The 15,416-nt window shown below is 44.7% G+C and overlaps 1 protein-coding gene across 1 annotated transcript in view; it reads right to left on the reverse strand.

Moving 5' to 3' along the window:
- The window catches only part of JAKMIP1 (janus kinase and microtubule interacting protein 1), a 329,059-nt gene extending 318,504 nt beyond the window's left edge, over nucleotides 1-10,555 (reverse strand). The window contains exon 1 of the mRNA XM_077477804.1: nucleotides 10,404-10,555. The gene's annotated coding sequence lies outside the window, so the exon portion shown is untranslated. The remainder of the gene's footprint in view (nucleotides 1-10,403) is intronic.
- Between the last annotated feature and the right edge of the window lie 4,861 nt (nucleotides 10,556-15,416).

Genomic DNA, 15,416 nt, shown 5'->3' on the forward strand with positions numbered 1-15,416 from the left:
CGGCCATCGGCCGCCATGATTTCTAAATATCGGCATCGGCCAGAGAAAAACCCATATCGGTCGACCTTTACCGCAGACCCCAACAACCAACAGCTAGGATTTTTGGGAAGAGGCCCTTATCCCCATCAACATGGGGGCAATGTGCTTAGTGGAGGGCAGAGCCTGGTATGGTTCGGGGGGGGGGGGGGCTCGCTCCTCTCCTCACTTTCCTGACCTGCCGGGCTGCATGCTCAGATAAGGGGGGATTTTTGTGATTCTTTTTTGCAGGCATATTTATTTTTTTACATTCAGCTGTTAGAGGGGAACCCTGCTGACAGCTGATGACTCATCGGTTGTTAGGGACGCAGCAGCTGGCTTCCCGGCTCCCTCCTTAGCAACCAGCTATATGCAGTGTGTTCAAAGAGGGGGGAAAAAGGGCTTCAAAAACGGATGTCAGTGGATCAGATGTAAGCGGATCATCCGTTGTCATCCGTTTTTCTATACGAATGAATTGATGTCCATTTTTCATCTGTCGGGATGGATGAAAAAAGGACAAATGGTCCATATGTGTGAAAGGGGCCTAAGTATCACTTATGCCTCGTACACACGATCAAACAATCCGGTGGGCTCCGGCGGACTTTTTTTACCCAAAAGTCCGGCGGACTAAGAAAGTATTTTTGCACTCCAATCTGTCCGCCGGACTCTCATTTCGGCGGACAATCCAGCCGTGTGTGTGTGCCAGTCCGCCGTACTTTTGAAATGAACAGACTTTTCCCGCCCGGAGAAAAGTCCGCTCATTTTGAGCGCATCTCCAGGTATCCGAGGCCAGCGAAGGAGGCGTCGCTGGCTCCATCACCTGGTATGGACTTAAAGGGGAACCCCTACGCCGAAAAATCGGCGTGGGGTCCCCCCCAGGTCCATATCAGACCCTTATCCGAGCACACTACCCGGCCGGCCAGGAAAGGGGGTGGGGATGAGCGAGCGGACCCCCACCTCCTGAGCCGTACCAGGCCGCGTGCCCTCAACATGGGGGGGGTGCCTTGGGGTCGCGTACCAGGCCGCGTGGCCCCCCCACCCCAAAGCACCTTGTCCCCATGTTGATGAGGACAAGGGCCTCTTCCCGACAACCCTGGCCGTTGGTTGTCGGGGTCTGCGGGCAGGGTCTTATCGGAATCCGGGAGCCCCCTTTAATACCGGCCCCTCACCCTATGTGAATGAGTATGGGGTACAATGTGCCCCTACCCATTCACCTGTGAAAAAAAGTAAAAAAAAAACACAACACACAAGGGTTAAAATAGTTTATTGCTCGTCCCTGCCATTGTGACCAGAGGCAGCGACGAGGCAACATCTCCAGAAGAGAAGAACAGAAGAAGAGAAGAACAGAAGACGGTCGACAGCGGCAGCGGCGACAGAAGACCGGGCCACCACTTGCAAAAGAGCTAGAAGAAGGCGCGGTGGCCCGGCAAGAAGAACCGAAGAGGGGGACAAGACCCCCGAAGTCGGAAGAAGAGAGCGGCGGCGAAGAAGAAAGCCGGGCTCCTTCGCTAGTGAAAGAGCTAACAAAAGAGCAGAAGATAGCGGAGGAGTCCGGCGAGAAGACCCCCGAAGACGGAAGAAGACCCCCGGAGCTGTGCAGTAAACTATTTTAACCCTTGTGTGTTGTGTTTTTTTTTTTACTTTTTTTCACAGGTGAATGGGTAGGGGTACATTGTACCCCATACTCATTCACATAGGGTGGGGGGCCGGGGGCCGTCCGCAGACCCCGACAACCAAAGCCCAGGGTTGTCGGGAAGAGGCCCTTGTCCTCATCAACATGGGGACAAGGTGCTTTGGGGTGGGGGGGCCGCGCGGCCCCCCTTCCCCAAGGCACCCCCCATGTTGAGGGCATGCGGCCTGGTACGGCTCAGGAGGGGGGGGCGCTCGCTCATCCCCACCCCCTTTCCTGGCTGGCCGGGTAGCGTGCTCGGATAAGGGTCTGATATGGACCTAGGAGGACCCCCACGCCGATTTTTCGGCGTAGGGATTCCCCTTTAACTCCATACCAGGTGACGGGGCCAGCGACGCCTCCTTCGCTGGCCCCAGCTACCTGGAGACGCGCTCAAAATGAGCGGACTTTCCTCCGCGTGTGTGGGCGAGTCCGTTCATTTCAAAAGTACGGCGGATAGTCCGGCGGACTTAGTACGCCGTATTAGTCTGCTGAAAAAGTGCCATGTGTGGGAAAGTAGCTCGTTCGGAAAGTCCGGCGGAAAGTCCGCCAGACTAAGTCCGCCGGATAGTCTGCTACGTGTGTACGCGGCATAAGTAGTACCTAAGTATTATGTATTACTAGACTAGTACTGAAGGCCCTATAATCAGGTCCACCTTTCTGTTTTTCAGGCAGATCTGATTGGAAGCTCCATGTAGGTCTATGAGTGGGCAGATGTGTCCATTTCCATCCGCTTGCCACTCAGTCCATCCAGGTCAGAAAATAAAATTGAAAAGCTCTGCATCCTCTTCCATATATTCCAACCTAAGCAAGATGGACTAGAGGTAGCCTGATGTAAGTGGACACAAGTCTGTTTACACCTGGCTGCCCACAGATCCAACACGGCTCCAGAACGCTCCAGTGTGTAAAAGCAGAAAACAAGTAAATGGGCCCAGATATCACAAAACTGATCCCCCTCCCCTTCTACTCTGATTCCGGAGCAGCTCCCCGGATGGAGGCCACCCATGTAAAACCAGACAGGGTCCATGTGAAATAGCCATCGTACATCCAGATTTCTTCCAGAACTACCGGGAGCCCTGCCTGTGCATCTACCCAATATGCAGGTTTCATTATAAACACCCACAGGCCTATTCGGGAAACACAGAACCAGTGCAAAGGACAATGAGAAAACATGGCAACCAAACAGGAATAATCCAATCATCAGGCCACATTCACAGCAGCTCCTGTGTTTGGTTTATTTAGGCCTCACATACAGGGTGACAAAGCGTACAATGGAGCGTGATTTCTGCGATCAGGAGTCACAGGTGATTACATACAACCAGCAGCAGTCTCTGTACAAACCAATGACAGGCTGACAGACCTAGTGTTTATATCCGTACAGGGACGGATGTGTGTATAGACACGGCATCTGTCACCCTGTCATTGATCTGTACACAATCACCGGTGACTCCTGGGTACAGAAATCACGCTCCTGTGTACACCGCGCAGCTGTGTGACTGAGGAGGTATTATCTGAGAAATATAAATAAACATTGTGCCTCCAAATCAAGTTCTACCACATTTAAAGGCTAATGCTGGCCATACAACTTACGAAAAATTGGCCGAAATTCGGTCATTTGGCCAGTTTTTCGGCAAGTTAATCGATAATCCCAACAAAGAGGTTAACCCCTTAGGCCCCAAGCATGCTTTACTGTATATACTGACTAATTTTACTGTTGTGGGTTTAGTAACACTTTAACCTCTTGATTGCTAATAGATGTTAACCTCTTCCCAGCCAATGTCATTAGTACAGTGACAGTGTATAGTATTATCACTGATCACTGTATTGTCACTGGAAATGGAGTCAGTTCCCATACAGTGTTAGTTAGTGTCAGATTGCCCGCTGCACTGTCGCAGTTCCACTACAAGGCCTCATACACATGGTATGAAAATCAGAAAAGTCTGAAAACGAGCTGTCTGCGGATTTTTGGATCGTTGGTGCAGTGCATTAGACAGACGATTTGACTTTTACATCAGGCAAAAGCTGGATGTGCAGGCTATAACATTTTTGTCGGATGTGAACTCAACATCTGATTTTCAGATGGTCAATACAGAAATCCGTCACACAAAACTCGAAAGTACAAACACGCATGTTCAATAAATCACGGAACAACTGGGAAGAGTTTGGTCTTGTAAACTACCATTCGTAATGTAGAATTAACATTCGATTGATGAAATGTCAAAATGCAGCGCACATTCTCATCTTCTTTAATGGGATAATAATGAAGCTGCTTTGCAGGTGATACTGATGTAGTTATGGCAAATGTATATCTTTTGTACGATCTGAAAAACCGAGAATCAACGCTCACCAAACTTCTACCAACACGAAATTAGCAGAAGGGGCCCAAAGGATGACGCTTGAGAAATGACCGCCCTCTTTATATTCTCATAGTAGGTCACTACGTTTGTGTTTGTCAAACGACAATTTGCGCATAGTTAGTATGCTAGACAAACTCCTGCACACATGCTTTTGATAAAAATCAGATGCTCGGTCATCTAACAATCAAACCGTGTGTACCAGGCCTAAAGGCCCATACACACATAAGATTTTCTGCTGATTTTTGTCTTCAGATTTACCAAAACCATGTAGTGCAAGGGCTTGCCTGATTGCATAAAAATTGAAACTCCTAAGGCTTGACCTCATATTATATGGTTTTGGTAAATCTGAAGGAAAAAATCAGCAGAAAATCTGATAGTGTGTATGGGGCTTAAGTCACTGATTACTGCCATTAGTAGTATAAAAAAAAACAACAAAAAAAAAAACAATTCCAATAAATATATAACATAGTTTGTAGACTCTATAATTTTCACACAAACCAATCAATAAACACTTATTGGGATTTTTTTTTACCAAAGACATGTAGCAAAATATATTTCGGCCTAAATTTATGAAGAAATTCGATTTTTTTTATTGGATATGTTTCATAATAGAAAGTAGAAAATATTGCGTTTTTTTTTTCTAAATTTTTGGTATTTTTTCATTTATAAAATTAAAAATGAAAAGCCCAAAGGTGATCAAATACCAACAAAAGAAAGCTCTGTTTGTGTGAAAAAACATGACATAAATTTTGTGTGCGTAGAGCATGGCATGACTGCGCAATTACCAACCTCCCTGGCGGTATGATTATTTCGGATTTTAGGTGCTAAAAGCGGTACAATTATTTTGCATGAAAATTTAGCATTTTATATTGTAGTCCTGTAATTCTTAGGAATAACTCACTTAAATCTGTCCAAACCAGAGTCTAGCAGACATCCCGGGTATGATAAAGTTTGAAAAATGAAATTATAAATTATAATATAATAAATAACTGTAAATAATTGTACCAAATAATAATATAACAATAATAAAAATTATTCAATAATGTAATCAAATCAAAAACACTGAAATTTGCTCAGTTGCAGAATTGTCACTGTCATTACTTTTCAGTATTTGATGACGGATCTCCCCACAAATCGCTATCACCCGATTCTGCAAGTGATTCTAATTTATTATCGCTGTTTTCTAGCTGGTCTAAAACCATTTTTGATGTAAAGGGACAGTTTTGGTTGCTATGGACAATCTCCAGTTTCCAGGCATAAAGAACAGTTTTTATAATATAAAACTGCATGCAGGACACTGGGCAGAACACTAGGGACAAAAGGGATGGGAAATAATTACATACAGCAATGTAATCTGTAAGATTACATTATACTGTATGTAATGTGTGTGTTTAATTTTTTGAATTTGGCTCGGATCTCCGTCCCCATGTGTCGCAACACGCGCAGGGAAAGGAGATTGGCTACGTGATGAATTGAGCGGAGGACGAGCCACTCGTACAGCGGGGGGGACATCCCTGGATCCAAGGGAGAAGGTAAGTAAACCTCCTCCTGCATACAGCGATGCGGTCCTGAGTCTGGCTCGGGGTTACCTCTTTTGGTATAAAGCTTCTACCCCGAGCCAGACTTGGGACTACCGCCAGGGGGGTTAAAGTAGCGAAGTGCTAAATAGCAAAAAATGGCCTGGTAATGAAGTGGGTAAAACCTTCCGGAGCTGAAGTGGTTAATATCCACTGACTGTATAAGATATTTTCTGGAAAAGGTGAATTTAGCCTTTAAGGACTCTTGCACATGGGCGCCTGAGCGGCAGCAATATCAATATAAATTCTAGGTGTATTTCCACCGCCAAAGTGCTGCATACAGCCACCTATAGACGATGAATGGCTGTACATTGGTATACGCAGGTATGTTCTGTTTTTAGAATCCGCCTGTACACTATACAAGTGTGTACCTACAGTCATACACACTCATGTCTATGGGCGGTTGTACACAGCACCTGGGCTTCCTGGATGGGGGAGCTACGCTAAAATGTACGTAGCTCGGGCTCAGAAGCCCACGTGCAAGAGCCCTTAAATGTCAATTTCACCTTTTTCAGCAACCATCCTATGCAGTCAGGACCTGCAGGCAGTGCCGGGACAAGGTCATCCAGCGCCCAGGGCAAAAATGCCAAACTTCACCCCCCGCTCCCGTTCATGATGTGCAAGCTTATAGAGTGCTACACCCAGCAGTCACACACTTGGTAAAATCACTAGCGCTGTCACTTCTCCTGTCAGCCTTGCAACAGGAGGAAGGCGCCCCCATCCTACAGTAAACCATTGCGCCCAGGGCAACCGACCCTCCTGCCCACCCCCTGTCCCGGTCCTGCCTGCAGGCTTCCCGGGCAGGGGAAACAAGCATTCTCTGCCCTGGACACACAGAATTCTATTCTCACTAAATGCAGGTGAATGCACAGAATGAATTCTACCAACAAAGGCCCATTCATACCACAAACTGCACATTTACTGTGCGATTCTGCATCCGCAGTGAAGTACATATTTCATGCATTTGTGGTGCATTTTTTCCTTTGAGGCCACTTCCTTTCTTTTTCTCTTCCTTGGCCTTTCATGTGCACTGCAGTGCTTTATGATGAATCTACATGCATCGCTGTGCATTTGCAGTAGGGGTGCACCGATACTCGTTTTTTCAGAGCGAGCACAGATACCTTTCCTCCAGTGCTTGCCAATACCAATTACCGATACCTTTTTTTTTTTTTGTGCAGTTCGATTTGAGCCCATACCAAATGAATGGGCTCAAATCGCACCACAAAGAATAGCATGTGATTTGAACAGAAATGCAGTGCGATTCCTGGCCGAATCGTATGCCGTTTCCCACACCACTGCTGGGTGAACCCAGGCTAAAGTCACTACGACAAGCCAAGATTCACACAGGAGCGGTACTGGAAATCGCATGTCATTCGGACAGGAATTGCACTGCATTCCTGTTCAAATGACATGCAATTCTTTGCAGTGCGATTTGAGCCCATTCATTGTTTCGTTTTTTAGGTATCAGAGCATTTACAAGTACTCATGCATGATTAGTATCGGCACTGATTCACGCTGTAGCGCTAATTTCCAGTGCAGAAAAATGTGGCTTGCTGTTGTTTTTTTCACTGCAATAGTGTGAATTCTGCCCATAGGATAACCTGGATTTTGGACTATCTATGCAGTCGGAGCGCAGTCAAAATCGCATCCCACTTTATCTGGTGTGAATAGGTCCTAAGGCCGGATGATACACACCTATGTATTTTTAGTGCTTTTTGCAGATTTGCACTACAGAACATGCTCCATAGGAAAGTGTCTGAACAATATATATAGATAGATGTCTTGTAAGCTACCAATAAAGAGTATCCAAAAAAAAAAAGGTAAGAGAACCAATCCACAGCTGCTAAGCATATGTCACACTCTCATAATCTGTGTACAAAATATTAAAAATATCAAATGCAGCGCTATGTGATATAAACCTCACTAAGGTGTGAGTAAAGTGAACATTGGAGCAACCAATATTACCCAATCAAAGAATGTATACATAAAAATAAAAGGATGTAAATTAAATACTTACTTTCAAGCAAGTGCCCAATAAAAAATATTAAAAAAGATCAAAAATTCTTATTTTCAGCAGGTGCACAGTCAAAAAAATAAAAAAATAAATAAATAAATATATAAATATAAATACATATATATAATGTCCCATATAGTGACGGTGGTGATGATCCAAGCAATATGACCGCAATTTGTGATTTGCGTTTTTTATGGTGTTTTTATTCTTTTTTTTTGTTTGGAAAATTTGTTATTGGGAGGATTAAAAAAAAACACAAATTTGAGCAAAATCATAAACTGTAAAACTGCACTACATGCTTTTCTGCAGCTTCTCCATTGAAGGCCACTGAACCAAAAAAAAAAAAAAAAGCAGTTTTGCGCTTAAAAAAAAGTCCCTGACCCTTTCCAAAAATGCAGAGGCACAAAAAAATACATTGAGGTGAATATGTTCCATAGGAAGCCATGTTAACAATAATGTCCTGCGTTTCTGCAAAAAAGTATTAAAAAACACATTGGTGTGAACGGAGCCTTAATCCTTCCGTGCGTCTATATCTGTGTCCATGTGTCTATATGAAAATAAGAGTCCTATAAGTCCCAGTTCTCACATATATCCGATGTGGGAACCAGTGCGATGCCAGTGCTGGTTCCCGCATCCTGTGTCACTCACAAGCGGTTTACGCGGCCCTATGTGAACCGATTCGGGTGTAAATGTAACGTTAACCACTTAAGGAGCGAGCCCTTTTTTTAGATGTGTTGTTTAAAAGTTAAAAACTTTAAAACAAGTTGTTTAAAAGTTAAAAACAGTTTGTTTGTTTTTTTGCTAGAAAATTACTTCGAACCCCCAAACATTATACATTTTTTTCTAACATCCTAGAGAATAAAATGGCGGACGTTGCAATACTTTCTGTCACACCGTATTTGCATAGTGGTTATACAAGCGTACTTTTTTTTGGAAAGAATACACTTTTCTGATACGCTCATGTATATGTTTGCTTCTGCACATGAGTTTGCCAGGACGGGGCGCGCTTAAAAAATGTTTATTTTTATTTTATTTTTACACTCTTTAAAAAAAAAAAAAGTGTCACTTTTATTCCTATTACAAGGAATGTAAACATCACTTGTAATAGAAAAAAAGCATGACAGGTCCTCTTAAATTTGAGATCTGGGGTCAAAAAGACCTCAGATCTCATATTTACACTAAAATGCAATAAAACTAAATAAAAAAAGTCATTTAAAAAAATAATTTAATAAAAATGGCCCTTTAAGAGGTATGGGCGGAAGTGACGTTTTGATGTTGCTTCCGCCCTGCAATGTCAGGGAGACGGGTGGGGGCCATCTTCTTCTCACTTGTCTCAATGCCCAGCTAGTGACAGCATCCGATCGCCTCCGCCGCTGCCGACCACTCCTCTAAGCGGGGGAGGCCACCGGAGCGTGGCGGGAAGGGGGCCCTCTACTGCCGCCAATAAAAGTGATCTTGCACTGAATCCGCCGCAGAGACCACTTTTATTTTGAAGCGGACCGCTGGCCGAACAAGAGGATACCAAGGTTATGGCAGCTAGCGATATCCCCCTTCATAGTAAGGACATATATAGGCATGTGGCGAGCAGGAAGTGGTTAATGACAACCCTAGATCAGTTTGCAGATCGCAGTGTGACCCGACAATTGGTGCAGGAATCAGGTCCCATAGGTGGGAACGCCCAATGCGATCCGATTCCAGTGCGGACCAAAAAAAAAGGGTCCTGCCCCATTATGGTGCAAATGCCATGTGATTTCAGCCATACGGTTTCTATGTCTGAACTCTCATCGCACCGACACTGCATGTGATCTCACAGCAATGTGATGCGAATCTCATGCGATGTCTGTCATCGCACACGTGTGAACCCAGCCTTAGATGCACGTGTGTCGCTGCCTGTGTGAATGAGACTTCAGTCGCTAAGCGTTTGTTTACACGTCTGGAGGTGTGTGCAGACGGCCTATGTTAGTGAATGGAGATGCGGCGGCTGTAGGAACGTCCACTGTCTAGGCCCCGCCCCCTGATGTCTGTACAGCCGCTGCGTCTACATTCACTACCATAGGCTGCCGGTACTCAGCTCCGAACGTGTCAGCGAACGCTGTGGGCGTGTTTATGGGGTCTCCCCGCTGCTATGGCTGGCGGCTTTTACTGAACAAGTCCGGATCTGTGCGTAGGGCGCGGTATCCGCTAGCGACCAAACTGAATCGAACTTTCGCCGAGCGGAATCTGGCAACCTGGTGGTTACTATGGTGATCTTGTCATCCTGTACATTCCTCCCATTACAGGCAGAGCTCAGCACATAGCCGGCTGACAATAGTATGAGGACGGCTCTCCCCCCACCCATCTTCCATATATATATATATATATATATATATATATATATATATATATATATATATATATATATATATATATAATATATACACCCTCCATGTAGAGGGGACAGCCCTGACATACAATGTCATCCCAACCACACCCTCCTGTCACACAAGTCTGCAGATCTTCTTATCAGTCCCCACCACACATTCCCAGTCATCATCACAGGGACTGATCACAGGACTATGGGGGGGGGGGGGGGCAGCCTCACATTGGCACCCCCCCCCCCCATTATGGGTGTGCCCGGTTGTGCCCCCCTCCCCCTGGCACACACAGATCAGTGTAGACGGTGCTGGGCAGATCATACCATTACCCGGCCAGCTTGGAGGGTGAGGTCCTCCATGAAGAATACCCCCCTCCCCCGCCTGTCACTGTCCCCGACACCCTGCCATGGCACTTACAGGGAAGGCTGCTGCTGGTGAGGTCACAGGAGCCGGGAGACGCGGAGGAGTGACAAGGAGCCCTCCATTCACCATCCCGTCTGGAGGAGCTGTCCCTCTCCGCCCGGTGCTGCTGCTGCTGCAGTGCTGTCTGTGCTCCGAGCCTGGGAACAGCCTGCACCACGTGTGTGTCATTCCGGGACTCAGCCAGGGCCGGCGGCGACACCTGCTGGTCAAACAGCGAATGGCAGCGCAGCCCGGTCTCACACAGCTACAGCAGTGCTGGTCAACTTTAGTAATTACAGAGGAGGGGGCTGACCATTGTATGAGGTGGAGGGGAGGCCTTTATGTCATCACCAAAGAGCACCCCTCAATGTACATACCTTTATATCATCACCATAGAGCACCCCACAATGTACATACCTTTATATTATCACCTCAGAGCACCCCACAATGTACATACCTTTATATTATCACCACGGAGCACCCCAGAATGTACATACTTTTATATCATCACCTCGGAGCACCCCACAATGTACATACCTTTATATCATCACCGCAGAGCACCCCACAATGCACATACCTTTATATCATCAACGCACAGCACCCCACAATGTACATACCTTTATATCATCACCGCAGAGCACCCCACAATGTGCATACCTTTATATCATCACCACAGAGCACCCCACAATGCACATACCTTTATATCATCACCACAGAGCACCCCACAATGTACATACCTTTATATCATCACCACAGAGCACCCCACAATGTACATACCTTTATATCATCACCTCGGAGCACCCCACAATGTACATACCTTTATATCATCACCACAGAGCACCCCACAATGTACATACTGTATATCATCACCACACAGCACCCCACAATGTACATACCTTTATATCATCACCGCAAAGAAACCCACAATGTACATACCTTTATATCATCACCGCAGAGCACCCCACAATGCACATACCTTTATATCATCACCGCAGAGCAACCCACAATGTACATACCTTTATATCATCACCGCAGAGCACCCCACAATGCACATACCTTTATATCATCAACGCACAGCACCCCACAATGTACATACCTTTATATCATCACTGCAGAGCACCCCACAATGTGCATACCTTTATATCATCACCACAGAGCACCCCACAATGCACATACCTTTATATCATCACCACAGAGCACCCCACAATGTACATACCTTTATATCATCACCTCGGAGCACCCCACAATGTACATACCTTTATATCATCACCACAGAGCACCCCACAATGTACATACTTTATATCATCACCACACAGCACCCACAATGTACATACCTTTATATCATCACCACAGAGCACCCAACAATGTACATACCTTTATATTATCACCACACAGCACCCCACAATGTACATACCTTTATATCATCAACACAGAGCACCCCACAATGTACATACTCTTATTTAGGCTAGGTTCACACCTAAGCATTTTGAGGGGTGTTTTTCAGAAATGCACTACAGTTCATTTAACATTATTTGCTATGGGTCACATTCACACCTCCGCTTTTTCAACTGAAATTCGATTTTTTGAAAAAATGTATTGGATACGTTTTATAGCAGAAAGTAAAAAATATTCTTTTTTTGTGAAAATTGGCGGTCTTTTTTCATTTATAGCACAAAAAATAAAAAACACAGTGGTGATCAAGTACCACCAAAAGAAAGCTCTGTTTGTGGGTGAAGTAACTTGGAATAAGTTGGAATTGAGATAACTTGTAAACTAAATATTATCCAAGGTGGTTACCGATTCCCTCTATTTATTCCATATATGTATTAATTTGTCTATTCCTATAGTTAGCTAGTCTATTAAAACTCTGATAGTTACTGTTGATATCACAATGATATAAGTTTAGCTATGAAAACAAGCACACTGCTTAATAAAGCAATGTCTTATTTATTTCTCAAGAAAATAGGAAAACACTAAGACCCCTTTCACACTGGGGCGTTTTTCAGGTGTTTTTCAGGCGCTTTAGCGTTAAAAAAAGCGCCTGTAAAGCGCTTGAAAGAAGCCTCATCTGCAGTCCCAATGTGAAAGCCCAAGTGCTTTAAGAACCCTTTCACAATGTCAGCACCCGAAAAACGCTCGTAAAGCGCTGCTTAAACTAGCAGCGCTTTACCAGCGTTTTTCGAGCGTTATTGGGGCGCTTTTAACCCCTGCTAGTGGCCAAATAAAGGGTTAAAAGCGCCCACAAAACGCTGCTGCCAATAGCGTTTTTCAGGCGTTTTTCTGGCGTTTTACAGGCGCTTCCCATTGATTTCAATGGGAAGGGGCGCTTTATTCACCGCTCCAAAAGCGCTGCAAAGAAGGTGCTTGCAGGACTTTTTTTGACGCCCTGCCAGCGCAGCGCCTTGGTGTGAAAGCACTCGGGCGTTTACATTGGGATTGCAGTTGCAGCTTCTTTCAGGCGTATTTTTTAACACTGAAGCGCCTGAAAAACTCCCCAGTATGAAAGGGATCTCGGTGTGAAAGCACTCGGGCTTTTACATTGGGATTGCAGTTGCGGCTTCTTTCAGGCTTATTTTTTAACACTAAAGCGCATGAAAAACGCCCCAGTGTGAAAGGGGTCTAACATGAAAATACTAAAGAAAGATATTACAAAGCATATAACAACGAATATTTAATACAAGAACATCAAAGATACATATCACATGGTCTCCTCGGCTGGGCTCAAAATGGTAGAGAGATAGCCATGAGGCCTTAAAATATTAAAGAGAGCCTTTAGGCTCAGGCACAAGCCAAGAGAAAAAAGTGCTAGCGAGGGAGCTTTCTGACTCGTTCAGCCCTTTTATACTTTAATCATACACCATCCAGACCCAACCCCATTGCCATCCCATCTAGACTTTTGACGAATCGAAGAATTTATGAGGCAGTCCTCCTCAATATATTATATTACTGTCCATCCTGCTGTATTGGCCTCTAGGGGCAGCATTGTCAATGTCTATGTACCCTAGTCAATCTCCAATGCCTTTGATCTTTTGATCTTCTGTAGCAGGACATTTATCAATCATCTTGTCAGCTATGGTCCCTTTCAAGCTTGCTTGCTTAGCGTTATAACATCAGACGGTCCAGAGCCAAGCTTTGTTCAGCCTTGGTGGAGGCCTGATCTCTTCTTTCAGATATGCTACAAAGCTTTGATGTGCAACTCGTTACATTCCAGACCTAATATCAACCAGAAAGAAAAAAAGAACATCAGACCTTTACCCTTTAAAGCTATGGAACTGCAAGTATCAGCATGGCTGATCTTTGGGAATAGGAAGCAGATATGTAACAGATCTATGACAGATCCAATTCAAACTCTGGATAATACCAAAACACTGTTGCCAATAAACGCAGTAATATTGACAGAGAAACTCTAGAAATATGACATTAAACCATGTTGCCTTCCAATCGTGGGGGAAAAATGATTTAAATTGAATTTGTGTACAGTGTTGCATGACCACACAATTGTCAGTTAAAGTAACGCAGTGCTGTATAGTAAAAAATGGCTTGATCATGAAGGGGGGTAAATCCTCTGGGGGTCAAGTGGTTAATGGGGTTCTTCCATGTTAAAAGGGTTGAGAAAGGTAGTTTTAGAGAAAGCAGCAGGAGGAAAGGGAACACTTAAAAGTTAAGGTATGCAGCAAAAGTGTTTTAACTACTTCCCACCCAGCCAATGTATATATATGGCTGGGTGGGAGCTCTCTCCTTCTGATTGGATGTTCAGGAATGTCCTTCAGAAGTAGGGGGATCGCACACGCGTGTGCCTGCGCAGCGGCACGATCCTGATGCGCTCATGTCACCCAGATATGGCGCATCTTGGATCGGCAGGCGGGCTCTGTGATTGGCCCTCCTGATCACATGATGGCCGTATCCAATCACAGCCATCATGTGATGTAAACAAACAGCCGGTTGCTAGGTAATCAGCTCTCCTCTCCTCACACAGAAGTTGTCGATGAGGAGAGGACAGCGGATTGCTGCAGCCGGCTGCTGATCAGTGAGTATGAGCTGTTTTTTTACAGCTTTTTACTCACTGATCACCAGTTTAGTGTAAAACACACATGCAAAACACACATGTCCCCAAAACACACATGTCCCCAAATAATAAAAACACATGTCCCCCACATATGTCCCACTAAAATCACATCTACCAATGATAATCTGTACACATATGTCCTTGATCACCTGCACACATCTGTACATGATCATTTGCATACACATGTCCGTGATCACACAAACCAATTATCATACACATAATGGAAATTTTTTTACCAAAAACATGTAGCAGAGTACATTTTGGCTTAAATTTATGACAAAATTTGATTTTATTGGATTTTTTTAAAATAGAAACAAGAAAATGTATTTTTTTTCCAAATTTCCACTCTTTTTTCGCACGTATCGCAAAAAATAAAAAACGGAGTTGTGAATAAATACCACCAAAATAAAGCTCTATTTGTGCAAACAAAATGATAAAAATTTAATTTGGGTACAGCGTAGCATGACCGCCCAATTGTCATTGAAATTGCGAGAGCACTGAAAGCTGAAAATTGGGCTGGGAAGGAAGGGGGCAAAGTGCCCAGTATTGTAGTGGTTAAACTATGGTAAGGAGTTTACACTGTGGGCAGGGCTCATCGCCCTATGTGGGAACATGCTCACTAATGCCTGGGAACAGAGGCATGAGGGATGTGGTCATGCCAGAATTAGCATTAAGGCAGCACCCCAACATAAAAGTAAGATGTTCACTAGGTCCATAGGTCTATGTTCTCCATGGCGTGAGTCCAGTCCTGAATATGTGGGGTACCAATTGCTAGGGAGGGAGTCAAGCTCACCAACCGCCTCACTACCAGGGTTACTGTCTCCCATGCCAAGGCACTAACTTCCCACTGGCTGGCTGCTATAACATTCCAAACCATTCAATTGCTTACTCATGACAACAGCGATATGGCTGCATCTCCCAACAACTCCTCTTCCCAATTAAGCCTTTGTGGTGGCCATCTC

The sequence above is a fragment of the Lithobates pipiens genome, unplaced genomic scaffold (assembly GCF_037356315.1).
Source record: "Lithobates pipiens isolate NorthernLeopardFrog02 unplaced genomic scaffold, aLitPip1_a1.2 Scaffold_13, whole genome shotgun sequence".
Classification (NCBI taxonomy): Eukaryota; Metazoa; Chordata; class Amphibia; order Anura; family Ranidae; genus Lithobates; species Lithobates pipiens.